Source organism: Oncorhynchus clarkii, chromosome 20, assembly GCF_045791955.1.
Source record: "Oncorhynchus clarkii lewisi isolate Uvic-CL-2024 chromosome 20, UVic_Ocla_1.0, whole genome shotgun sequence".
Taxonomy (NCBI): Eukaryota; Metazoa; Chordata; class Actinopteri; order Salmoniformes; family Salmonidae; genus Oncorhynchus; species Oncorhynchus clarkii.
In genome coordinates this window covers 65,884,989-65,908,148 of record NC_092166.1, presented here as the reverse complement: position 1 = coordinate 65,908,148, position 23,160 = coordinate 65,884,989, and the positions used below count along the sequence as shown (strand labels likewise).

The 23,160-nt window shown below is 40.4% G+C and overlaps 1 protein-coding gene across 4 annotated transcripts in view; it reads left to right on the top strand.

The window, feature by feature from the left end:
• The first annotated feature begins 12,449 nt into the window (after positions 1 to 12,449).
• The window catches only part of LOC139376757 (BAH and coiled-coil domain-containing protein 1-like), a 70,813-nt gene continuing 60,102 nt past the window's right edge, over positions 12,450 to 23,160 (top strand). For 2 of the 4 annotated variants that reach the window (XM_071119657.1, XM_071119655.1), the window contains exon 1: positions 22,199 to 22,402. The gene's annotated coding sequence lies outside the window, so the exon portion shown is untranslated. Of the gene's footprint in view, positions 12,587 to 13,172; positions 13,248 to 22,198; positions 22,403 to 23,160 lie in introns of those variants that run through there. The other 2 variants (XM_071119658.1, XM_071119656.1) reach the window with 2 other exon arrangements.

Sequence of the window (23,160 nt, the reverse complement as noted above, 5' to 3'; positions counted from 1 at the left end):
AATATGAATATTTATACTGAATTGTATTTATTATTAATTTTACACTGAATTTGGGCCTACTGGAATTTTGATAATATTTTTTTCTTTCAACAAATAAGCCATTGTTACTGACAATCTTATCTAAGGGGATTGAATTGTTTGGCTAGCTAAACTCTACGGAAAGTTCCCCCATCCAAAAGTAAAACATGCGACATCGAAGCACCCGTATGCTGCCCCCAGTTTTCTTCTGTGCATTTATGCTCCTAAAGAGTCATGCAATAACCATCTAACAACAAATATGTTTTAAGATACTCAGGGTTTGTCCTATAGCCTATATTGAAATTCTGAAGACATTGACTTGTAGTTATCTCTTCTTCAGGTGATTTTTTAAAATAATTTACGTAATTTAGCAGACGCTGTTATTCAGGGCGATTTATAGTAGTAAGTGCATACATTTTCGTGCTGGTCCCCTGTGGGAATCGTACCCACATCCCTGGCGTTGCAAGCACCATGCTCCACCAACTGAGCCACACGGGACAATGTTAATTCAAAAGAGATCAATGTCGTGAAAATTTTGATATTCTCTTCCTAATATATTTAAGGTTAGGCCCTGTTTTCAGACTGGCGGTGTTATTATTATTGCTATTATCGCCGTCATCATGTTCATAGTCAAAAGCTCCCCCTCCCGCCGCAGTCACTTCGAATTAACTTCACTACAGCCGTGCACATGTCCCTGCTTGAGCCTCCATAGGCTCCATTCCATTCCTCAAAAACGTTACGTTCAAACGTTCTGACAAAAAAAGAGCTAGAGTTATTTCTAATTTGTCTCAATGCCCACTTGTTGTTAATCAAAAGCACACCACATAATGCAGACTTGTGTGTGTAGGCCCTATATGTCGTTCATAATCGACAATAAATAAGCACGTCTTTTATTCTATGTGAATGGTAGTGTGCATGGTGGAATTTTGTTTAGGCCAAGATTAAACCAAGCAGTCAAACTGTGTTAAAGGCCTGTATGTGGGAACACGATATGGGAGAAGATAGTGAAGCAAGACGTTCCAAAATAACGTTTTTTTGTTATAGCCTTATTATTATTATAATCATTATAATTATAATACTTGTATAATAAGGAGTTGTATACATTTTGAGAAGCCTCTTTAAACTCTAACTCATTGAGGTTTCTTTGTTTTTGCTAAATGTGTTCACATTAAGTCACGTTTATAAACACTAACATGGTCATTTAGGATTTTATTTAAAAACAAACTATCATTCAACACTAACCTTTTGTAGCTAACTTTTTATTTTGCAGACTCTACTTTAGGATTACATTTTCCAGTGGCCTTGACAACAATAACTTTTTTTTAAACACATTTAAAAATGAAGAAATAATATTACTAAAATTGATTATTCTTAGATCATATATAGGCTTAATTGTAATGCAAAATAAATTGTGGCATTATCAAATAATGCAGTGTCAACGACTAGATATTAATCAATTAACATACTAATGTGCACACAAAATTGGCAAACTTAGTCATGTTTTTTAATTATACTGTATCACACTCACACATTGAAAATAAATGATCAGAAAGGAGTTTAAAGTGGAATTGAAGTAGTCTTATCTATGAACACATTGTAAAATCAAGTCAAATGAGTTGATTTTGAAATCAAATCTTCTAAACCTATTATCCTCAAAAACAATTCAGGGTCACACCATGCTTAATGTTTAACCAGATATAGTTGATTGTAATTGAAGTAAAAAAAAACAGTCTTTATCTATATAGGCTACACAAAGGATTTCAACATGGCGAAAGAGGCGCGCTCACCCCGCCCGTTTGATCGATTTTAAGGTTTTATTGCTGTGGATTTGATGCCTTCAATGCACCAATGGCTCCTACAGGAGTGAAAGGGCACTTTCACAACAATTCTGTAGATATATATATTATTAGTATATCTGGTTAGTTTTCTACTACGTTTGATATTTAAAACAAATGATAATTAAATGTGCATAGTGAAATAAATCGAATTATTTCAAATTGAATAGAAACGCGTCCTAAACAACATATTTTGTTATGTGTATGGTAAATCATTTTATTACTAACATGCACACAATTTACAAATGCTGGATAATAATCTTTCTCAAATTATCCATCTTATAGTAATAGCCTACATTTCAAACTAACTATAGAAGTTATATTAGCTTTTTCATAATGCTACATTAAATTGTTGCAGATAATTTCATGCATTTTATGTTCCGCAAAGACTATCCAAATGATCGAATACAAAATAAATTAGCTCTGCAATCTGCATCACAACTATGAATGAATAATATAATAGAGGGGTTGTTGCAGATAATTTCATGCATTTTATGTTCCGCAAAGACTATCCAAATGATCGAATACAAAATAAATTAGCTCTGCAATCTGCATCACAACTATGAATGAATAATATAATAGAGGGGAAACACATTTAGTACATTGCCCACCTTTTCTTGTTAAAAATAAATCCTTTGCAGCTCCGATTACTATTTTACAAAATATTTTCCATAAAGCGTTGCAATTGATTTGGAACTCCTCTATATATGTTAACGCAAAGTGGATGAAAACGCAATTGTTCGATTTTCCAGGATTTAAACTCATTCAGAGCTGGCAGATTGCATGTAACATGAGAAGTGAGCACGGATGCAGTTTAGCTCAAGAATACAAAATATACCACATTATGCAAAAATTTGAATCTCGCGCCCTGGAGCTGACACCTCCTTGTCATGGGGGGGGCGTTCCAAACGGCGTTGTGTCGCGCGCATAGGCTGCGTTCCTATGTTGTTGTAGAATTCGAATATGAAACCAATCCCTGGTATTTGCCGGTAGTCGAGCATGTTCCTTACGAAAACACACCTTTCCAGACTAATTGTTTTGGCATTCTTGCGTTTTTCTAAGTGAAAAGGGATTGATTTTGGGTATAGACGGTGCCGTGTCCAATGTCCCCATCCCCCCTCTCTGAAAAGCGAACAGTTTTTCCGCAAGACGACTTTCCTTTGCCCAAAATTCTCCCATATCGAAGACCTAGATGCCCTCTTCAGATAAATATCCTCCCGCGTTGCCCTGGTCCATCCAGTCCTGGTCCAGTCGTGCGCTTTACCTCTCTCATTGCGGTGTAGCCCTATCCATATCCAAACAACGCCATTACCTCTGTTCAAGTGTTCTTGCAGACTGCACGGCAGCTGGGCTGCCAGGGGAGAGACGCGAAGAAGCGATCTCCCCCTCCCCTTCTCTTCTCTCAGCCGAGCGGGGGGGGGGGGGGGGGGGGGGTGTAGTTGGAGGGAGCCCCGGTGAGCTGAGCTGTGTAGCGTTCTGTAATCGTTGCTTCGAAATCCCGCATGAGGGCACGTGGGTTAAAGGGGGATCTGCATATTCACGCGAGGAGAGGAGATGAAGAGTTGGATTGGCAGCTGGTTTGACGGGGGAAATTCTACTGTGTTGTTGTTATTATCCATCTATAGATTATAGTATAAATATTACATCTAATTGAAAATCCATGAACCATTATGAATTCAGATGTTTTCCTCATGATTCAGCATCTGCCTTTAGGTCAGACAATCCCTCTAGCTATTATTGGGTGAAGTGGATCAGTCAAAAACCATACATTACCATAGCTAATACATACCCATACAAATGTATGGAGTCACAGAATTTACAACATTTATCCTCCGTCAAAGTATAGCTCCCCCTCTTCACACTCCCGTGCTGTCAGAGCATTAGCGGCTGTTCTGTGTTCTGCTGCAGCTTTCAGTTAGACAGAGTTGTTGTGGACGTGAACAGAATCTTTGACATTTATTGTGCAATGCTTTACAACATGACTGGAGCTATAATTGTATCACCAGCTAAGTCTTGCTCTCTTGAAGTAGTGGATATACGCTGGGTGTACAAGACGTTAGGAACACCTGCTCTTCCCATGACATACACGGGACCAGGTGAATCCAGGTGAAAGCTATGATCCCTTATTTATGTCACCTGTTAAATCCACTTCAATCAGTGTAAATAGGGGAGGAGGCAGGTTAAATAATATTTTTTAAGCCTTGAGACAATTGAGACATGAATTGTGTGTGTGCCATTCAGGGGGTGAATGGGCAAGACAAAAGATGGAAGTGTCCTTGAACGGGATATGGTAGTAGGTGCCAGGCGCATCGGTTTGAGTGTGTCAAGAACTGTTACGCTGCTGGGTTTTTCACGCTCAACAGTTTTCCGTGTGTATCAAGAATGGTCCACCACCCAAAGGACATCCAACCAACTTGACACAACTGTGGGAAGCATTGGAGTCAACATGGGCCAGCATCCATGTGGAATACTTTTGACACTTTGTAGTCCATGCCCGACAAATTGAGACTGTTCTGAGGGCAAAAGGGTTTGCAACTCAATATTAGGAAGGTGTTCTTAATGTTTTATACACTCAGTGTGTAGGTGATTAGTTGACATCTGTGTGTCTCGTCTGTGTGTGCACAGCAAATTCTCCAGTGTTAAATCAACACTGAGTGTTAAATTAACTCTGAAAGTGTGGACTCATGTAGACACTGGAAAGTGTTAAATTAACACACTGCTTGGTGTAAAGCCTTATTTCCCAGAGTGCCTTGCCTTTTCAAGTGAATTGTAGAGTTACCACCCATGACTCTTTTTTTGTGAAAATACATTTGACATTTTCAGTCCTTAGGACATCACCAACTGAGATATTGAGCGAATGTACAAATGTAAATTATTATTAAACACAATACAATACATATTTCATAAGACCTTATTTTGAGGGCCTACACTCTAAACATAACATTTAACTCTGTAAGTGTTGAATTAACACTCATGGGTGTAAAATAACCCCAATGTTGTTGTTAATAACCAGAGTTGAACCAAAACAATGGCCATTATTATCTTATTTCCCAGCATGCTCTATTGCATGTTAATTTTAAGAATTGTTTGTTTCAATATCTATGTTTTAGCATGTACATTGATTTATTAATGAATGTTATGCTTCTCAAATATTTCGAAACTACACTGAACAAAAATATAAATGCAACATGTAATGTATTGGTCCCATGTTTCATGAGCTGAAATTTTCCATACGCACAAAAAGCTTATTTCACCCAAATTTGGTGCACACATTTGTTTACATCCCTGTTAGTGAGCATTTCTCCTTTGCCAATATAATCCATCAACCTGACAGGTGTGGCATATCAAGAAGCTGATGAAACGGCAGTATCATTACACAGATGCACCTTGTGCTGGGGACAATAAAAGATAAAATGTGCAGTTTTATCACACAATACAATGCCACAGATGTCTCAAGTTTTGTGGGAGCGTGCAATTGGCATGTTGACTGCAGGAATGTCCACCAGAGCTGTTTCCAAAGAATTTAATGCTAATTTCTCTACCTTAAGCTGGGTGAGGAGTATTTATGTCTTCCCCCATATTGTGGGGAAAACTCATTCTGATTGGCTGTCATGTGAAATCAGTAGATTTGGGCCTAATAAATGTATTTCAATTGACTGATTTTCTTATATGAACTGTAACTCAGTAAAAAAAAATGAAATTGTTGCATGTTGCGTTTATATATTTTTTCAGTATAATCCAACATGTTACTTGGATTTATTGCACCCGTTACTGAAATGGTTGTTCCAGTTTAGATTCTTTAGGTAGTCTCATATTTCAGTCTTCCCAACCCTGGCAGTCGTTCTGAATGCAGGATGCGGGTGATAAAAAAATTCACAACGTTCGATATCCCCACGCTGGCCTGCGTAATGTAACAGGTTGTGTTAATCACCCAACATGTTATGTTGTTCAGATTACCCAAACATGGGTTCATTTGACCATCAATTATGTTTCTATAAAAAAAACTGTTGAAGACTTCAGTTACCCAAGTCATAGACTGTTCTCTCTGCTACCACACTGCAAGCGGTACCGGAGTACCAAGTCTAGGACCAAAAGGCTGGTGCAAATCCAGGCTGTATCACATCCAGCTGTGATTGGGAGTCCCATAGGATGTCGTCAAGGTTTGGGGTAGTCCATCATTGTAAATAAGAATTTGTTCTTAACTGACTTGCCTCGTTAAATAAAGGTAACATTAAAATAATAAGACTGCTGAACAATTATTCAAATGCCCACCCATAGTAGTTGATCTGCTGGGTCATATCTCAATAACCCAGCGTCAACAAACCAACCTTGCTCTTTTTAAAACAACCCAACTAAGTGGCCCAATCCAAACAACCCAGTATTTTTTTTGTGTAAACCCTCAAAATAAGTCCTTATGAAATACATATTGTATTGTAAAAATATTCACCTAGGATGTCACATGGTGAAGTCCATGGGACTGAAAATGGATGTATGCAACAAGCATGTCTCTGTCACAAACATTTTTCATTCATGGGTGGAAACTCAAAAGGCAAAGCATTCTGTGAAATATGCAAATAAAGCTTTACACTAAACAGTGTTAATTCAACGCTGTTCAGTTTCTATATGGGCCAACACTTTCAGTGCCAATATAGCACTGGGGAATTTGCTGTCTGTGTGTGCTCACTTATATGGAATGTGCCTACCTGGGTGAGAGTTTATACACACATTCTCTCTCTCTCTCTCTGGTCAGGGGATGGGGCTGGAGGCCGGGGGTAGGTGGTCGGGGGACGGGGCTGGAGGTCGGGGGACGGGGCTGGAGGTCGGGGGACAGGGCAGGAGGCCGGGGGACGGGGCTGGGGGTCGGGGGTAGGTGGTGGTATTTCAGATAAATCACTCTAGGGTTGCTGAACAGTCAGTCCTCACCTATGTAAACGCACCCCTGAGGGCAACAGATTCATCTGCAAGAGGACTATTCAACCTCACCAGCCCACACACCGTCCCCATACACACATTTCCCCCTCCCCATATCACTCACACACACATACGCTCACACACACTGTGACACCCCCTCCCCCCACAAACACACACACATCATCCCCATACACACACTCCCCCCTCCCCTTTTCCCCATGTCCCTTTTGTCTGGATGCAAATGGACTTTAACCCTGAATTAATGGATAACTCTCTAGAAGGAGGTAACAATGTGATGCTAGCCTGCCACTAATCCACTCACATGTATAATATAGAGTAAACTCACTGACAGTCACATCACTGCTGAGGATTTAGATGGCATTTTGGTGTATGTTTACATTTTAGTAATTTAGCAGACACTCTTATCCAGAGCAATTGCTTACAGGAGTAATTGGGGCTAAGTGCCTTGCTCAAGGGCACATCAACAGATATTTAACCTAGTCTGTTCAGGGATTTGATCCAGAGACCTTTCAGTTACTTTCCTAACGCTCTTAACCATTAGGCTACCTGCCACCCTATAAATGTCAGAGGAAGATAGCAGCAGGATTAACGTTTTCATAAACAGTTGTTGCTGTTGTGGAGGCAGATCTATAAATGTGCAATGTTCTATGATAAAATGCTTCTCCTTACTCTTAAACCTCAGTGGGTATTGTGGAATGAACCAAGTCTTTAATTTGGGGCACATTCTCGCAAAACACACACACACACACTGCTGCATATTCAGTCTCTTGTACAATGGAAAGCCAGCAGGAACAGTGAAAGGATGGGGTCAGGGGTACAGAGCACTAGGGGTTAAGGGGGTAAGGGGAACCTGTGGGGGAGCGTAGGGGGTAGGTAGCAAGTAGGGGACCATATGGGGGTTCGGTGGGGGTAGTAGTAGTAGGGGGGTTCAGTACCATTACCCTAGGACAAGGCATAACTGCAACACAAAAATTTAACTCAAGTAAGGATGTTCGGAGGACGTGTGTTCTGACCGTTCCTCTGTGTGTGGGTGTGTGTGTTCTAAACGTTCCTCTGTGTGGGTGTGTGTTCTGACCGTTCATCTGTGTGTGGGTGGGTGTGTTCTAAACGTTCCTCTGTGTGTGTGTGTGTTCTGACCATTCATCTGTGTGTGTGTGTGTGTGTGTGTGTTTCTGCTTATTCCTCCTACCCCCTCGTCTTCTAGTGCACTTGCTCGCTGTCCCATATAACTCAATGTTCCTGGAGGCCCATAAGCCCAATCTATGAAATATCACCCCTCTGTTTCACGTCAGGAACACACTCCCCTACGATACTACCAATGTAAAAATTAATCTGAGGAAGAGGCCACCTGTTGCCAGGGACGACAGAGGAATAGCAAAGTAGGAGAGGAGGAAGGGAGCAGTGGGATGGAATTATGGAATGAATGTTTTTAATGCAAAAGCTCATGTAAAATCAAAATACATGTCATATAAACAAACGTATGTAGGTACAGCTTTATGGAAAGCCTATGCTGATGTTCAGGGTTATAAAAAGGTTAGGAGGCACCTATATGAAGTAGAAACTGGTGGTGGGTAGGTAACCCTTTTAGCGGAGCAGGGGGATAAAAGAGAGAATGATTAGTATTGTATCAGTTCCTTCTCCCTTCTTCGAAATGCCCTGAATTGTTCCCTTTTCAAACTGTTTTATATGACGTTCTAAGAACACTAAATTGCCGAGTCTCGGGACCATGTTGTGGCAGTGATGCCTGGGTCAGCTGGCGCTATCTTGAGATCTGCCTCGGGCCTGGAGAGATGGAGATGGATCAGACGGGGAAGAAATCAAATAGGAAAGGAACGTTGGCAAAGAAGCAAGAGGGAGAGAGTTGGCTCTTTGTCGGGACGAACCTATTGGATCAGCGTTTGCATTGACCTTTCAACCCACTGCTGGGTCTGAAAAAGGTTTCGGACACAAACTTTATTTTCTTCTCTCGGCGGGCAGCTGCTGTGGGGTGACCATCGCAATCGATCACATTACTTACCTCGGCCACGCCACTCCTTGTGATGCTGTGAAGATATGAGGAGAGAGGGAAATAAAACTTGTGTTTTTTAATGATGGAACGGAGAGGAAGAGAAAGAGAGAGAGAGAGAGTGAGTGAGAGCGAGTGGGACAGATGAAGGGTATAGGCAACAACCAACTGCGTCAGCAGAGAGAGGGAGGGTGACAAGGCAGCCCTTGTCTCTGTCCCGGAGGCTGCACCAGCAGCTGCGATAAAAAGACTTTAGACTGAAACCCTGGAGAGGAATGATGGATGGATGGAGGGATGAAGGGAATGGTAAAGAGGGCAGAGAGGGCAGAATGCCTAGCCTGGCGTTTAAGAGACGGCTCTGTTCGCAGCCTCGGCATCCTGTACTGTAAGACTCTTTTATGGGGTACATGCATAATGTGAGGATGTCAAAGGGGAAAATACCTATATCCTCAATAATGGGAAGATTGCAGCTTGACCATCCTCGACTACTGTGCTGTACTGGAATTGTATGTGTCATACAGTACATGCATATTAGCATGTCAAAGACCCATAAAAGGGGGTTCTGTAATTTGGGCCTTTGCTCTGGCCTGCTTCTTAACTTTGGCGCTATAAGACTCTCTCCTATACCCTCTGTCTGTCTGACTACCCACCCAGGCAGCAACACATCATGGGCTCACATGTTCTGATCGCGGGCTGCCCAGTGTTTTTCTATGTCCATTCCTTGCTGTGGTTAAACCGTTTCTGCGTGTGTTCTATACCCACCTGACGAATCATGAGGACTCTAAAAACAAGGGGGAGTGAAGTTTGTGGTTAAACTGAACTGAGTGTGAGTGTGTTTGCATATGGCCTTTTCCGGAGCAGGCTCTCTTCAACTCCAGTTCTAGAGAGCTCACATGACCATGTATTTATTTTACGAGGCCGATGCCAAGGAACCATCTTAAGTTACCCATAGACACTGATCTGAGGTCCGTTTTTCCATTTCACCCCTAATGTTTAAGGTTAAGATTCAGGCAGGGTTAAGCTGATCCTAGATTTGTGCCTGAGGGTAACTTGTACCCAGAGTGTCCGTGGCACCTTGAAGTGTTTTCTGTTTACCAGAGAGCAGTCTGTTGGCCCAAATTGGAAGCAGAAACAGGTTGAGTGCCTGATTCTTAACCCGCTCCAGCTGTGGTCCTGCCTGCCGCACCGCCCCCGCACCGCTCCACCCACGCTCGCAGTCAGGCTTTCATGGCCCTGTTAGGAACCTGCAACTGAATTATACACCCCATACACACACACACACATGCATGCAATCACACACATATGCGCGCGCATGCACGCACGCACACACACACACACGTTCAGCAATACCAGGAGCATTCACACATCACCAGCAAATGTGAACCAAGTTTGGTTCTGTCTGTGGACAAACTGCCCACTAAATCAAATCAAATGTTATTTGTCACGTGCGCCGAATACAACAGGTGTATGTATGTATACCTTACCGTATACCTTGTGTTTTCTTACAGCTCTTAACCAACAATGCAGTTTTAAGAAAATAGAATTAAGAAAATATTTACAAAATTAACTAAAGTAAAAAAAAAAAAACACAATAAAATAACAATAATGACGCTATATACAGGGGGTACCGAGTTAATGTGCGGGGGTACAGGTTAGTCAAGGTAATTTGTACATGTAGGTAGGGGTAAAGTGACTATGGATAGATAATAACCAGCGATAGCAGCAGTGTAAAAACAAAGGTGGGAGGAGTCAATGCAAATAGTTTATTATTGTGAGAACACATTTTTGTTACTTTATTTAGTTTGCATTTGTAATTGTTATTGGATTGCATGCTAATATTGCCTGTGTGGTATAGGACACTATTTATAAGGGGTTTATTTTTATGTTGTATTACAGAACACACAGTGCATCAGGGTTTAGTCGCTAGAGCGGGCTAGAGGTCAACTTCCTGAGTGAGGCCCTGGTCAACCTGACCATCCCACTTCCCTTCCCCATAAATCCTACCAAACATTTGTATTCCAAAAGCATGACAAAACCCTGGTGTGTGTTTCAAGTACAGTGAAATGCCTTTCTTGCAAGTTAAAAACCCAACAATGCAGTAATCAATATCAATGTTACACTAAAAATAACAAGGTAGAACAAAAACACCTCAATAAATAAAAATTTGAAATAAGAGCACAAGAAAGTAAGAAGCTATAGACAGGGTCAGTTCCGATACCATATTTACAATGTGGAGGGATAATGGAGAGATGGAGGTAGATATGTGTACGGGTAATGTGACTAGGCATCAGGATATATGATAACACAGAGTAGTAGCAGTGTTAATTATGATTATGCGTGTGTGTGTGTGTGCGTGTGTGTGTGTGTGCGTGCTTGCGTAGAGTCATTATGAATGTGTGTGTAAGTTATGTGTTGAAGTGTCAGTGCTTGTGAGTGTAGAGTCCTGTGACTGTGCGTAGAGACAGTGCAAAAATGTCAATTAAATACAAGGGTCAACTCAGATAGTCCGTGTAACCATTGTATTAGCTATTTAGCAGTCTTATGGCTTGGGGATAGAAGCTTTTCAGGAGCCTGTTGGTGTCAGACTTGATGCACCGGTACCGCTTGCTGTAAGGAAGCAGAAAGAACAGTCTATGGCTTGGGTGGCTGGAATCTTTAACGATTTTCCGGGCCTTCCTTGGTGTGTGTGTGCATGTGTGTTTTTAGATTTTCCGGGCTTTCCTTTGTGTGTGTGTGTTTGTGTGTGTGTTTAGATGTAATTGATTACCTGAAATTATTTAAGCCTATTGTATGTATATTTTGAGATTTATTTCATATGAGCTTCAGTTTATTGCCAGGGACCACATTAGAGATGTAGAGATATTATCTTTATCTATCTCTCTCTCTCTCACACACACACACATGGTCCCGAGACAGAGCAAGCTCTTTCCCATCAACCGGTAGTGTAGAGGTTAACCTCGTGACGTCATGATTCCTGGGGCGGTGACCTATGTAGGGGGCAGTTTAGGCTGGAGGAAGGACAGGGAAAGAAAGTCTGACTATCAAGTCTCACGTCCTACTTTAGACTACACGTTTCTCATTTATTTTCGAGACGCACGTTTTGAAAGTTTTTTGTATATTTTATTTTCTATTTAGTACTGAATTTCTTTTTTATGCAAAAGTAAACTTATTAGTAAACGGCTCAGGACTGTGTGTTTGTGTCCTCTTTGCTTTTACATTTATTTGCGTGGTGAATCCAGATGGGTAATATGTGGGTTGTATTCTTTCCATGGCGAACAGTTGATAATCAGTATTTTTTACTTTAGCGCGCCAAATCGCACCTTTTATGCACAAGCTCGTCGAAACCGTTTAAACCTGATCAAAGGTCTTCGACGGGCGCAAGTAAACGCCATGGACATTTACGCGTGTGCTAAATAGTTAGAGGTTCCTTATAACTCAGACCGTGTGTTTGTGTCCGTTCGTCATCTTTGAAATGGCACAACAGTGTGCTTCTGAAAGTCTGAGAACCGTGAAATTCTTGTGGTAGGACGCGAGCTGGGAGAGAGGGGGTGTGCCGAAACTTGTTTTTCTGCTGCCAGTAGCCTAGTTTGATAGATGTAGGGTATTTTTTTAGAGGAAAGAAAATGTGAAAATTCTGACTGGAGGCTCCGATGGGACTCGATGTTAACCAGCTAACGTTATATCTCTCCAAGATGGGGAAGTCTTCGCTCTCAATCTCTCTGTCTCAGACTCCTCCATAGATCCGGTCCACGACTACAATCAGAAATGCAAACAAAACAGTAATGGCACGGGGAAGGTGTGTGTTTGTGTTTTCGGTAGGCTATGTGTGGGAGGGAGGGAGGGGGGCATACATGTTATCGGTCGGTGTGTGCATGTGCCCCCACCCCTAATTAAAAACGGCAAGAAAGCTTTGTCCTGGACAAGGAGAGGGAGAGATGGGGATTGCGTTACGTTCGTCTTTCCATCAATTTTCTGTTTAATGTCAACGCTCGAGCTCCATTGTGGGAAGAGAGACGCGTCATCCAGCCATAAATGTGCGATTATACAGTCTCAGGGAGACTGTTCGGACGGATTCCGTCTCGCGCGCTCACAGGCACAGGATCCGGTGTTTCTAAAACACTATGTGCAGAGTTCGAGCGAACGGAACCCCCCCAAAAGATGATTACTGAAGTTATTTCTTTGGAATAAACAGTACCAGGAAAGGAAGTGGAGAGGCATTAGAACGTTATGTATATTAATGCGGATAACCTTTAATAAATCACTGATTTGATTAGATAGACTAGTTAGATTACACTTGCAGGGATTAAGACTGTTTGAAGATTTACATTTTAAAGAGGGTAAGGTTTTACACCTTATCTATATTTTTGTTTTATTCTCCCTTCTGCGTAAATCAATAGCGATACCGTGTGTTATAAATGGGCTACAGTTTTGTGCGGGACCGACTGTCGTTTTTATAGGTAGGTGTTTTCTACTTTCCACATTTTTATTTATCATTGTCACTGTGAATTACAGAATACAAACAAACTGCTGTATTTTGCACGGATGACGTTTTAAAACGTTGATAAACTCTCACATAACGGCTTGAATAGACTGGCGTGTTATAAACTGGTTTAGATGTTTTTATTTTGTCATAGGCTTTGCGTTTCTAGTTGCGTCTTGTTTAGATGGATTGCAAACGCTGCAAGGACACACACGTGCATTTAAATCACAACGCATTCTTTATTTATTTAGTCAATACGGAAATATGTTGTATGTTTTCCATTTATCACTGCTCTTTGTATCCGATTTAAATATGCACTTTTGGCGATTATAACACTGCAATAATGATTTTAGCATGCATTTATTTTCCCACAGTCTCTAGCAGCTGAAATATAACATTCGTAGTAATAACCTTGTGTCAATTGTTCTAGAGTTGCTATTTATTCACCTCTTATAGCACAACCTTTATGGCTAATTTTGACTGCGTAGCACTGCCCTTTTCCGAGACAACACCATTTTTCCTGTAGCCTATTTGCACATTGGAACATTTGACATTCTGACCACCTTTGTAGGAGACTACCTAAATTACTCAGGGTGACTTTAGAGTAGGCTATAAGTAGGACTACATACTGTGATGTTCATCTGTAGACAACTTTTAGGTTTGGATATGACTGCGAGTGAGCCTCTTACGTCGGCCACCTTTAAAAAGTAAAATAATGACAATCTTTACTGATTCGGCATGGTTTGGGCGGGTAGCACATCGCTCTAATGTAATGTTTGGTTATAAACAAGGGACTTTTTTAAAACCCATAAAACATTTCATATGGATTGCTTATTATTAAGGTATTGGTCACACACACACGCACACACTCCCAAACTCCTATTCGAGGAAGGACAGGATGAGGCCTGTAGAGATTTTGATGCCTGACCATCGAACTATGTGAAGACAGTTTGTCGCTTTCTTCGTGCAATTGGGTAGGCTACTTAAAATAGTGTTATATGGTAATGCGATAAGTTGATGCGTATCTGATTGTTAACAGTGCTTCATGTGCGAAAAGAACACTTCGTTGATTCCTGAATCCCCACCACACACGCACGAGCCGAAACGTACACACTCACACACACTTGAGGGAACAACACACACACTTGAGGGAACAAACGTCACATGATTATTTAAAATATCAATGGTTGAAGAAATGTTCAGTTGTTATTGTTGTTTATTTCCTGAAGTTTGGAGAGATTTAACCCAGAGATGGTAAACAACAACATGTCGACATTTTGTGACCATTTTGTGACTCTCTTGTCTTAGCACATTGAGGTTTCGTGCAGTCACTGTTTTATTTATGTTCTCTGTCAGAGGATTTGGAGTAGACTACGTAATTTGACAATTATTGATTAGCTAATACAAAAAGCAATACATTTGTGGCATAAGGCCTTATGTTACGCCACTTTTCTCCAAATTGTTATAGAGTAGCCTATGTTTTGTAGTTTCACTTCCAGAACAACTAAAACGTATTTTAAATTTTAAAGTATGATTTCAATATAAAAGTATCCATAAACAATAACTTATTCGGATTAGGGCCTACATTAATTACGCCAATTATTACCAATTAATTAATTATGACATTTAATAATGATTGCATTTTGAAATAAACCAACAGCAAGCTTAAACGATTAACATGTTTCATTATCTAAATTATGTAATTTTATAATGAACCACACATGATCCAGTAGGCTCCACTGGTTTATACCTTCACCTTAAATCGATTAAATAAAAGTTTGCGCCAACCCAAAGCTTTTAGCATGTTCAGGTTGCTATAGTAGTTTTTTATTTTGCGTAGTTTAACGTTTAGCCTCTTCTATAAAACAGGTCGTAATGAAGGAGGCATGTGCCATTTATAGGAGCTGGGTATATACTTCCACTAATGAGGTGCAGGTTTGCTTCTATCGATAACCCGGGACCAGGGACTCAGACCCGGTTTTAAAATTACAAATGATGGTCTTGGCGGCTTCCTGCTCAACGATGTTTATCTGATAGGCCTAACCAATGTTGATGCTCTGGTCTATGTAACCTGTAGACGTATGCTTAGTAATACTAACTTACAATCTAATAACTCGTACTTCCTATCCAGTCATGCACTTCTTGTATTCTTTTGCACTATTTCAATTGCACATAGAACGTTTAGATGGGAAATAGTCAGTGTATTCCTGAATTGCAATCGAGAACCTAGAGACAGCGAAAAACCTCCATGTTATAAGGCCTTGACTATTGACTTCACGTTCAACACAGGCCTACACTTTAGTCACCTGTCCACACAAGAACGAGCCTCTTCTTTAGCCGCATCTTCCTCCTCCTTCTCCTGCAACCGAAAATCAGGGCAGTTCATATCTCACATCTCTGAACGCAGGCCTAAGCAAATCATGTCAAATCATGTTGTGTGTGTTGAGAGTGTGTAGGTGTGAAGCCAAGGGTGTCATACTTTTCATTCGGTCATATTTTATATGAAGCAAGTTTTCATAGACCCCATGGCCATTCCCCGGCTTGTTCTCTGTTGTGAAGGGAACGCCAATTTGCTTCCCCTGGTCGAATGATGCCAGTAAAACTGCTCGAACCCTAATTAGCGAAAATGGTAGCTTTGCTGGGAGTCTCCGAGGTGTACAGATGAATGCACGTTAACTTGGACGTATAGGTCTTTATTCCAGGTTGGAACTCTCGTCACTAGTCAGCCACACGCATGTCTCCTGTATATTTAATCCCACTCTGTGTCCATATCTACTGACGGTGCTACAGTTTTGTTCAGGCCTAAACTGCATTTCCACTATCTGTGTTGCGGTCCAAAGGCTTAAGGTAGAGTCAGGCCTAAGCTGGCAACTCTTTTGGGGGACTTGATGGAACGTCCAGGTAATAGGCTCTATATTGAGGCTTTAGAGGGCTGCTCTATGTATGTTCAAATGCTGATAATGAGAACATGTTAGCCTACATGATGGCGACCTCGGTAATGGATGGCATTCTGTCCCTGTGTATTGCCCAAGCCCATTGTAACCTTCTTGTTGTTTGGCAAGCTGTTCAAAAGCTGAAACATGCTGGCATTCTGCAGGTTTGTGAGGAAAATTAGGCTGTTGTCCTTGACATTACCAATTTATTTATACTCCTTTGTGGTTCATTTCACTTTGTCGATTTGTAATATAATTCACTCACTGTTATAAATGTAGACTTTGGCTATTTTGTAGACTTTGGCTATTTTGCGTGGTCACCAAAATATGTTGATGTGAGAGAAGCATTCAGCCATTCTGAAATTATAGACCTAAAATGAAGTCTTTTAAAAAAAACTATGTTTATACAAATATGTGCTCAATGCTGCTAACATTGGAGATATTTGGTTTACAGCCATACCTGCTGTAGCTTGTAGTGTTTTATAACATATCGGCGATGGCCTGTTGTGAAGTAGCTATCTATCACGATGACCAGAAATAGCAGCTTCTCATGCACACACTGAGCTTAAAAGGTCACGTTGCTTTTAGGCTGAAGTTCTAGTCCATCATGTCGTGTTTTGGGGATGGTGTCCTCACCAGGGTCTTAGGACCTGCACATTCTGTCTGGGTGCATGTGGCTATACCAAAGTTGAATTTATTGATATAGATGTATAGGCCTAAAAACCCACAAACTGAAGAGTTGCTGAGTTGCAGTCTCCACACACCCTTGTTGACCAATCAGCCATCAAAATATTGGGCTTACCGTTTATATGTTACTCCTAGAGCCCCAGACATAGACTACACCTACATTCAAGAACGTGTTTTCAGTAAATGTTATTTTAGTAATAACCGCAGAGATATTTCAATAAACCTATTTTATTTTGTCATATTTCAGTCGGTCAGTAATTTCATCAATGTCTCGGAGGGATCAGCCTATACCTTCGACTTATTAAGGCGTTTCCCTGGTGAAAAGCCCTGTTTGGAATTCGTCATCATTAGTGGACATCAGAAATATTTTCGTAAGAATAGAATTGTTGCCTGCTGTAGAGGCCCTCCCGTAGAGATCTTCAGTTGGCCCTCATTTACCTCGCCCTGTCTGTCAGTGTTTCCCGTTGACTGCGAATTGCACTGGGAATATGTAGCTATACCCTTCCTACATTAATTCAGCTTTACCTTAGGACCATTGCATCTATACGTGACACCCCTTATTTATTTAGAATACCCAATCGTTTTACGCACACACTTGCGCACACGCTAGAAGCAGCAGGCTCCCTTTGCCTACAGACATTGCCTCGAGCGCGGAGGCGAGTGAACTGTGCTGTGCGGACGTCCTTTGGTTCTAGAATGGTCACGGTGAAAACACAGGTCAAACAGAAAGACGCTCGTCTCTCCAGCGGAAATGAAAACTCCAGCCTGGCTTTTTGGAAGTGGGCCTTTGCTGGCAAAAAAACGCCCCGCTCTAGTAGTTTGGGTGTCAGAGGGGACGGGAAGGGAAGGGGGGAAAGTGTCAGTCAAGAACGCTTTATTGCTCGATGACAATCCCTCGCGCAGGACCGGTCTGTTTCAAGAGTAATCAGTCAATCCGCATTAATTATCCGTGCGTCCCCTCCTTATAGTGTAGCTCGCGCTGGCACACAGACGAGAGAGAAGAGAAAAGTGTGTGTGTTATGCTTTCTACACACACCGAGCAGACGAGCACCCACCCAACCCCCCACCTTTTAAGTGAAAAAGAACCAATAAAAATCAGGCAGTAAAGGGCTTTTTCTTGTCACTAAATAAATTAAATGCAGATTTCTGTTTTAAGTGCGGGACCCCTTTTGTGCAGGCGAGGAACATACTTCTTTATTGTCCCGATGTCATTAGTTTTAAAGACAACGGTGCTGGAGAATGGAATGGGAGAGAGAGGTTGGAAGGTGATTTCTTCTATATAAAAAAAATCACAACGAAATTAATGAAAATTATATATTTTTTATCTAGAGGAAGGCGATTCTGTTTATCACTGGGTATGCATGCACCAACTAACTCGATGAAAGCATGTGAAATGTAGGTTGAATAGAAAACTGCCTGTCTTACATTAGAGTGATTTTACTAATGTAGTATTTCACACTTAGGCTATAGGTCTGCGTGTATCAGCCTAATGGACACTAATGCATAAATTACAATACTGAAATGTATATTTGGCACATTTGGGGCTGGACAGTGAATCCTCAATTTTGAGGAATGGAGCAAGTCGGTGCTCACAATATCGATGATCAGATTTTGTGTGTGTGGACAAGTGGTGGCTCCAACCCACAGGCCAATGGGGTCAGGACCCATGGAATGCGGGGTGCATATGTAGATTGCGATGCGATTAGATTATTGAATTAATACGTACAAGTCTAGGCTCCTCGTTTTACATTATTTGATTTTAATTATATTTATTAGTTCACGTCATTGTCATTGTCCACGAGGGATGATGTTGGATCATGTTTGATGCCGCTGGTCAGATGTTGGGATTTTGGTGTTTGTTGTAGTTCTACCAAAAGGAGATTGATTGAATAATGCCGATATAAAGAGTGCATATCTAATGTTTCCTCTGATGTTTGACTGCTCATTAGATCTACCCCAGAGATGCAGAGTGATCATTTTTGTAGTCTGGGATTTTTTTTGCCTAAATTATGGTTTTGCAGTCAAGTAGAAATTCTAACATTTGTAAAAAATGTATGAAAACTAAAACACTAACATCTTGATTAGATAAGTATTCAACCCCCTGAGTCAATAAGTAAGAATCACCTTTGGCAACAATTACAGCTGTGTCTTTCCGGAAAAGTCTCTAAGAGCTTTCCACACCCAGATTGTGCAATATTTGCCTATCAGGCCTATTCTTTTCAAAATGATTCAAGCTCTGTCAAATTGATTGTTGATTATTGGTAGACAACCATTTTTAGATATTGCTATTGATTATCAAGTAGATTTTAAGTCAAAACTGCAACTCGGCCACTCAGGAACATTCACTGTCTTCTTGGTAAGCGACTCCAGTTTAGAATTGGCCTTGTGTTTTAGGTTATTGTCATGCTGAAAGGTGAATTAATCTCTTCTAGGATATTGTCTGTGCATAGTTCCATTCCATTTATTTTTCATTCTGAAAAAGTCCCCAGTCCTTAACGATTACAAGAAAACCCATAACATGATACAGCCACCACTATGCTTGAAAATATAGAGAGTGGTACTCAGTAATGTGTTGTATTGGATTTTTCCCAAATACTTTATATTCAGGACAAAATGTTAATTGCTTTGCCACACTTTTTGCGGTATTACTTTATTTCCTTGCAAACATGTTTTGTAATATTTGTATTCTGTACAGACTTCCTTCTTTTCACTCTGTCATTTAGGTTAGTATTGTGGAGTAACTACAATGTTGTTGATCCATCCTCAGTTTTCTCCTATCACAACCATTAAACTCTGTAACTGTTTAAAAGTCATAATTGGCCTCATGGTGAAATCCCTGAGTGGTTTCCTTCTTCTCAGGCAACTGAGTTAGGAAGGACGCCTGTATATGTGTAGTGACTGGGTGTATTGATAGGTGATATTAATAACTTCTCCATGCTCAGAGGGATATTCAACGTCTGCTTTTTTTTAAATTGATTTTTTACCCATCTGCCAATAGGTGCCCATCTTTGGAGGCATTGGAAACCTCCCTGGTATCTGTGTTTGAAACTCACTTAATATGTAGTTATTGAAAAATCATGTTAAACATTTTATTTGTTCATTTATTATTAATTTGTGCAAATTTCGAAAGACATAACTCCACTTTGACATGATGTGGTATTGTGTGTAGGCCAGTGACAACCAAATCTCAATTTCATCCATTTTAAATTCAGGCTGTAACACAACATAATTTGGAAAAAGTCAAGGGATGTGAATACTTTCTGAAGGCACTGTATGTCAGCATTGTTGTAGCATTGCGTCATAAACTAATATGTTATATTCATTGTCATTATTATTATCATTAGGCTATTATTATTAGCTCTGTTGAGTTAGTGAATTAATTATGAAATCCTCCACCATTAAAGCAATGGGACCATGCTGGTCCATTCTGAGTCATGCGAGATTGGATTTAGCCTATTCTTTAGAGATGGAACATTTAAAACAAATTATTCTCTCCATATTTTCAGCCCTTCTTGAGATATTGTTGTTTTCTTGTAGCAAGCAATGTATGTAGCTAAGCCCAATTCATGGTAACAAGTAAAACAACACCCATGTGAGGTATCCTTGAACAGTTATGGTAATACTCCAATTTGCGATTGTAACGTATCCTACTTACTGCGTAAAGTCGGAAATATCCACTTACTTAAGCATGGTTATTGAATAGCTGGCAATAAAAACGTACGCTAACGTTTTAGAAACACCGATGAAATGACACGAGTCCAAGGTTTTCTACCACCGAATCCGAATCGACCTCGCTCTCGCTCTTTATCTCTTTTGCAAACTAATCGTTTTTGTGGTTCGTATCTTGGAAAAACAGCATTCCCATTTCAAATAAGAGCTAAATAGTTGTTTCCTGTCATTGTAGCCGTTTTACCTTCCATTTTCTTTATGCAACGTTGTTATTCCATCGCATTAATCCGCAAATCTAGCCTCTACATTTAATACAACATGTAATTTCCCCCTTTTTAACGTATTCCCTTTGATTTAGTCACTCTTGACTCTCCTTTTGCGCTGGGGCCAACGGGGTTCGCCGTGGGGGCGCCTTGAAACAGCCTCTCCTTATCTCCTTTCATCGTTCAACCCGGGGCCGCCTTGAAACCGCAGGGCCAGTAATTGCTTTTTTCAGGCAGCCCAGTGCGGACTGGCCAGCAGCCAATCAGAACCTTGTTTACACTCTGTGATTGACAGCACCCTGGCAACATGCCAACCAATCAGACACTTTACACAGACCGAACGCTCGAGTTTTAACCCTTTACTTCCATTAAAAACAAACTGGGAATGGACTGGGAATATTAGCCTATAGCTCATAGATTTTTAACATGGAAACACACAAGGCCATATCCTTCCTTTTTTAATTGACTAAATTAGGGAACCGTGAGCAAAACTAACCCCGAGGACAGTAATGCTATCAAATTACATTGTGATTCGATTTCCCAAACCCTGTGTGTGTGTGTGTGTGTGTGTGTGTGTGTGTGTGTGTGTGTGTGTGTGTGTGAGTGTGTGTGTGTGTGTGTGCGCGCGCGCGCTCGCGTGTGTGTGTCATGACAGTAAACATAAACAGACCCCAAAGTTTTTACATCCCGAGGTATTTAGTCTATTATTTGAATTGCTCCTGCATTTCTATTGTTCTTTAATGACCTTTTAATCTACTTATTTTCTATTATATTTACCAAATGTTACAAACATATATTTGTAGGCATAATTTATAAATATGATACTCAGGTTTAAGACCTTTTAATACATGTGTTATTAAGCAAGTTATAAATAAATTAAACTGATCCTCAAAACCTTTTGCCTATTTCTGGTGACACAAGTAAGGCATAAGTGTGAAGCTATAAAAAATGTTATTGTAAAATAATACAAATAAAAACTGCCAATGTTATCCAAACATTTTTTATTGTGTTAACCTAGTTTGGTGATTGACGTGTAGGCCTCGTTAATGTGATCACAAAATATTCTGTTGACTTTCTAGTGATCAAAAAGTGTATATTTTCTGCTTTTCACTCACAGTGCTGCCTGTCTCCTTGCGTTTGCGTGCAGGGCATGCTGTTATCTGGAAAGGGCTTGAATCAAACGCCCGCCGTTTTGTTTTGCGAATCCAGCAACTTCGCCATTGGTTTACGGCACCATCCAATCGGAGACTCTGTTTATCACGGGGCGCGTCTCACGGGCACGCTTCTCATTGTGTTTACCAAACCAATGGGCGAGCGCGTTCCCCTACTGTCCCTCCTTCGCGCGTAGTTGTGGCACTAGCGGATACAGTGGGAGAGTTTCTGTGTGGATGTGCGATCTTCGATTCACTAGAAGCCTGTACTTCTACGATGCATCTCTATACCTCAACTGCACAATACAATCTGCAGACTAGGATGTAACTATTTCCACGTTTTTCTTTGTTGTACGCCGCTTTTTTTCATTTGTATGTTTTCGTACTATTTTTTTAATCATTAATTGTTATGCAAGGAATAACTTACCAGTAAGTAATTTCTTTATTGTATCCATTTTGAATGTGTGTGATAATAAACATGTATACTTTCAAAGTGCTGCTTTTAAGAGTCTTTGTAGTAGAAAATGTGTGTTATTTTAGACTGAGAGGGTCTGGAGCAATTATATGTAAAGAATATGCATGAATTTAATTCACACTGCACATAGATTTTATTGTTTTGTAGTAGTCCAGTAAGCCTATAGTATTAATAATGAAAGTAATAACAGTAATAATATTGATAACAAAATAATTATAATTATAAATAGTATAATAACAAATACAATAGTGAGCATAGCATATATTATACAACAACAATTCATGACAATGTAGCTATTTTAATAATTGTACTTGAGCCAAGTTGCTCATGCTGTTGACAACCTAAACGTTGGTTGTTGTATAGACAATTATTATTGTACCGTTAAACAATAATCTCCAATTACTCTCTCATGATGAGATGAGATTCCACGTTTGCAATTTATTGTATTTTAATATAGTTTACAGTTATTTGGTTGAATCCGTTCTATTATTTTTCGCGGTTCAGATACCACCATTTGGTGCTAAATAATGGATTAATTACATTTTTGTTTTGTTGTTTTAATATCAGTAGTTGATTACATAGGCTTAGCCTACTACAGTTTTTCACAGTTGTTATCGAGGGGGCTTTGCCAGTAGAGAGATCTTGACGAGTCCCACCCGGCAGTTTTCGCTGTGCTTGGGGTGTCTCTCTCGCTTAACTGGCATTTGAATAT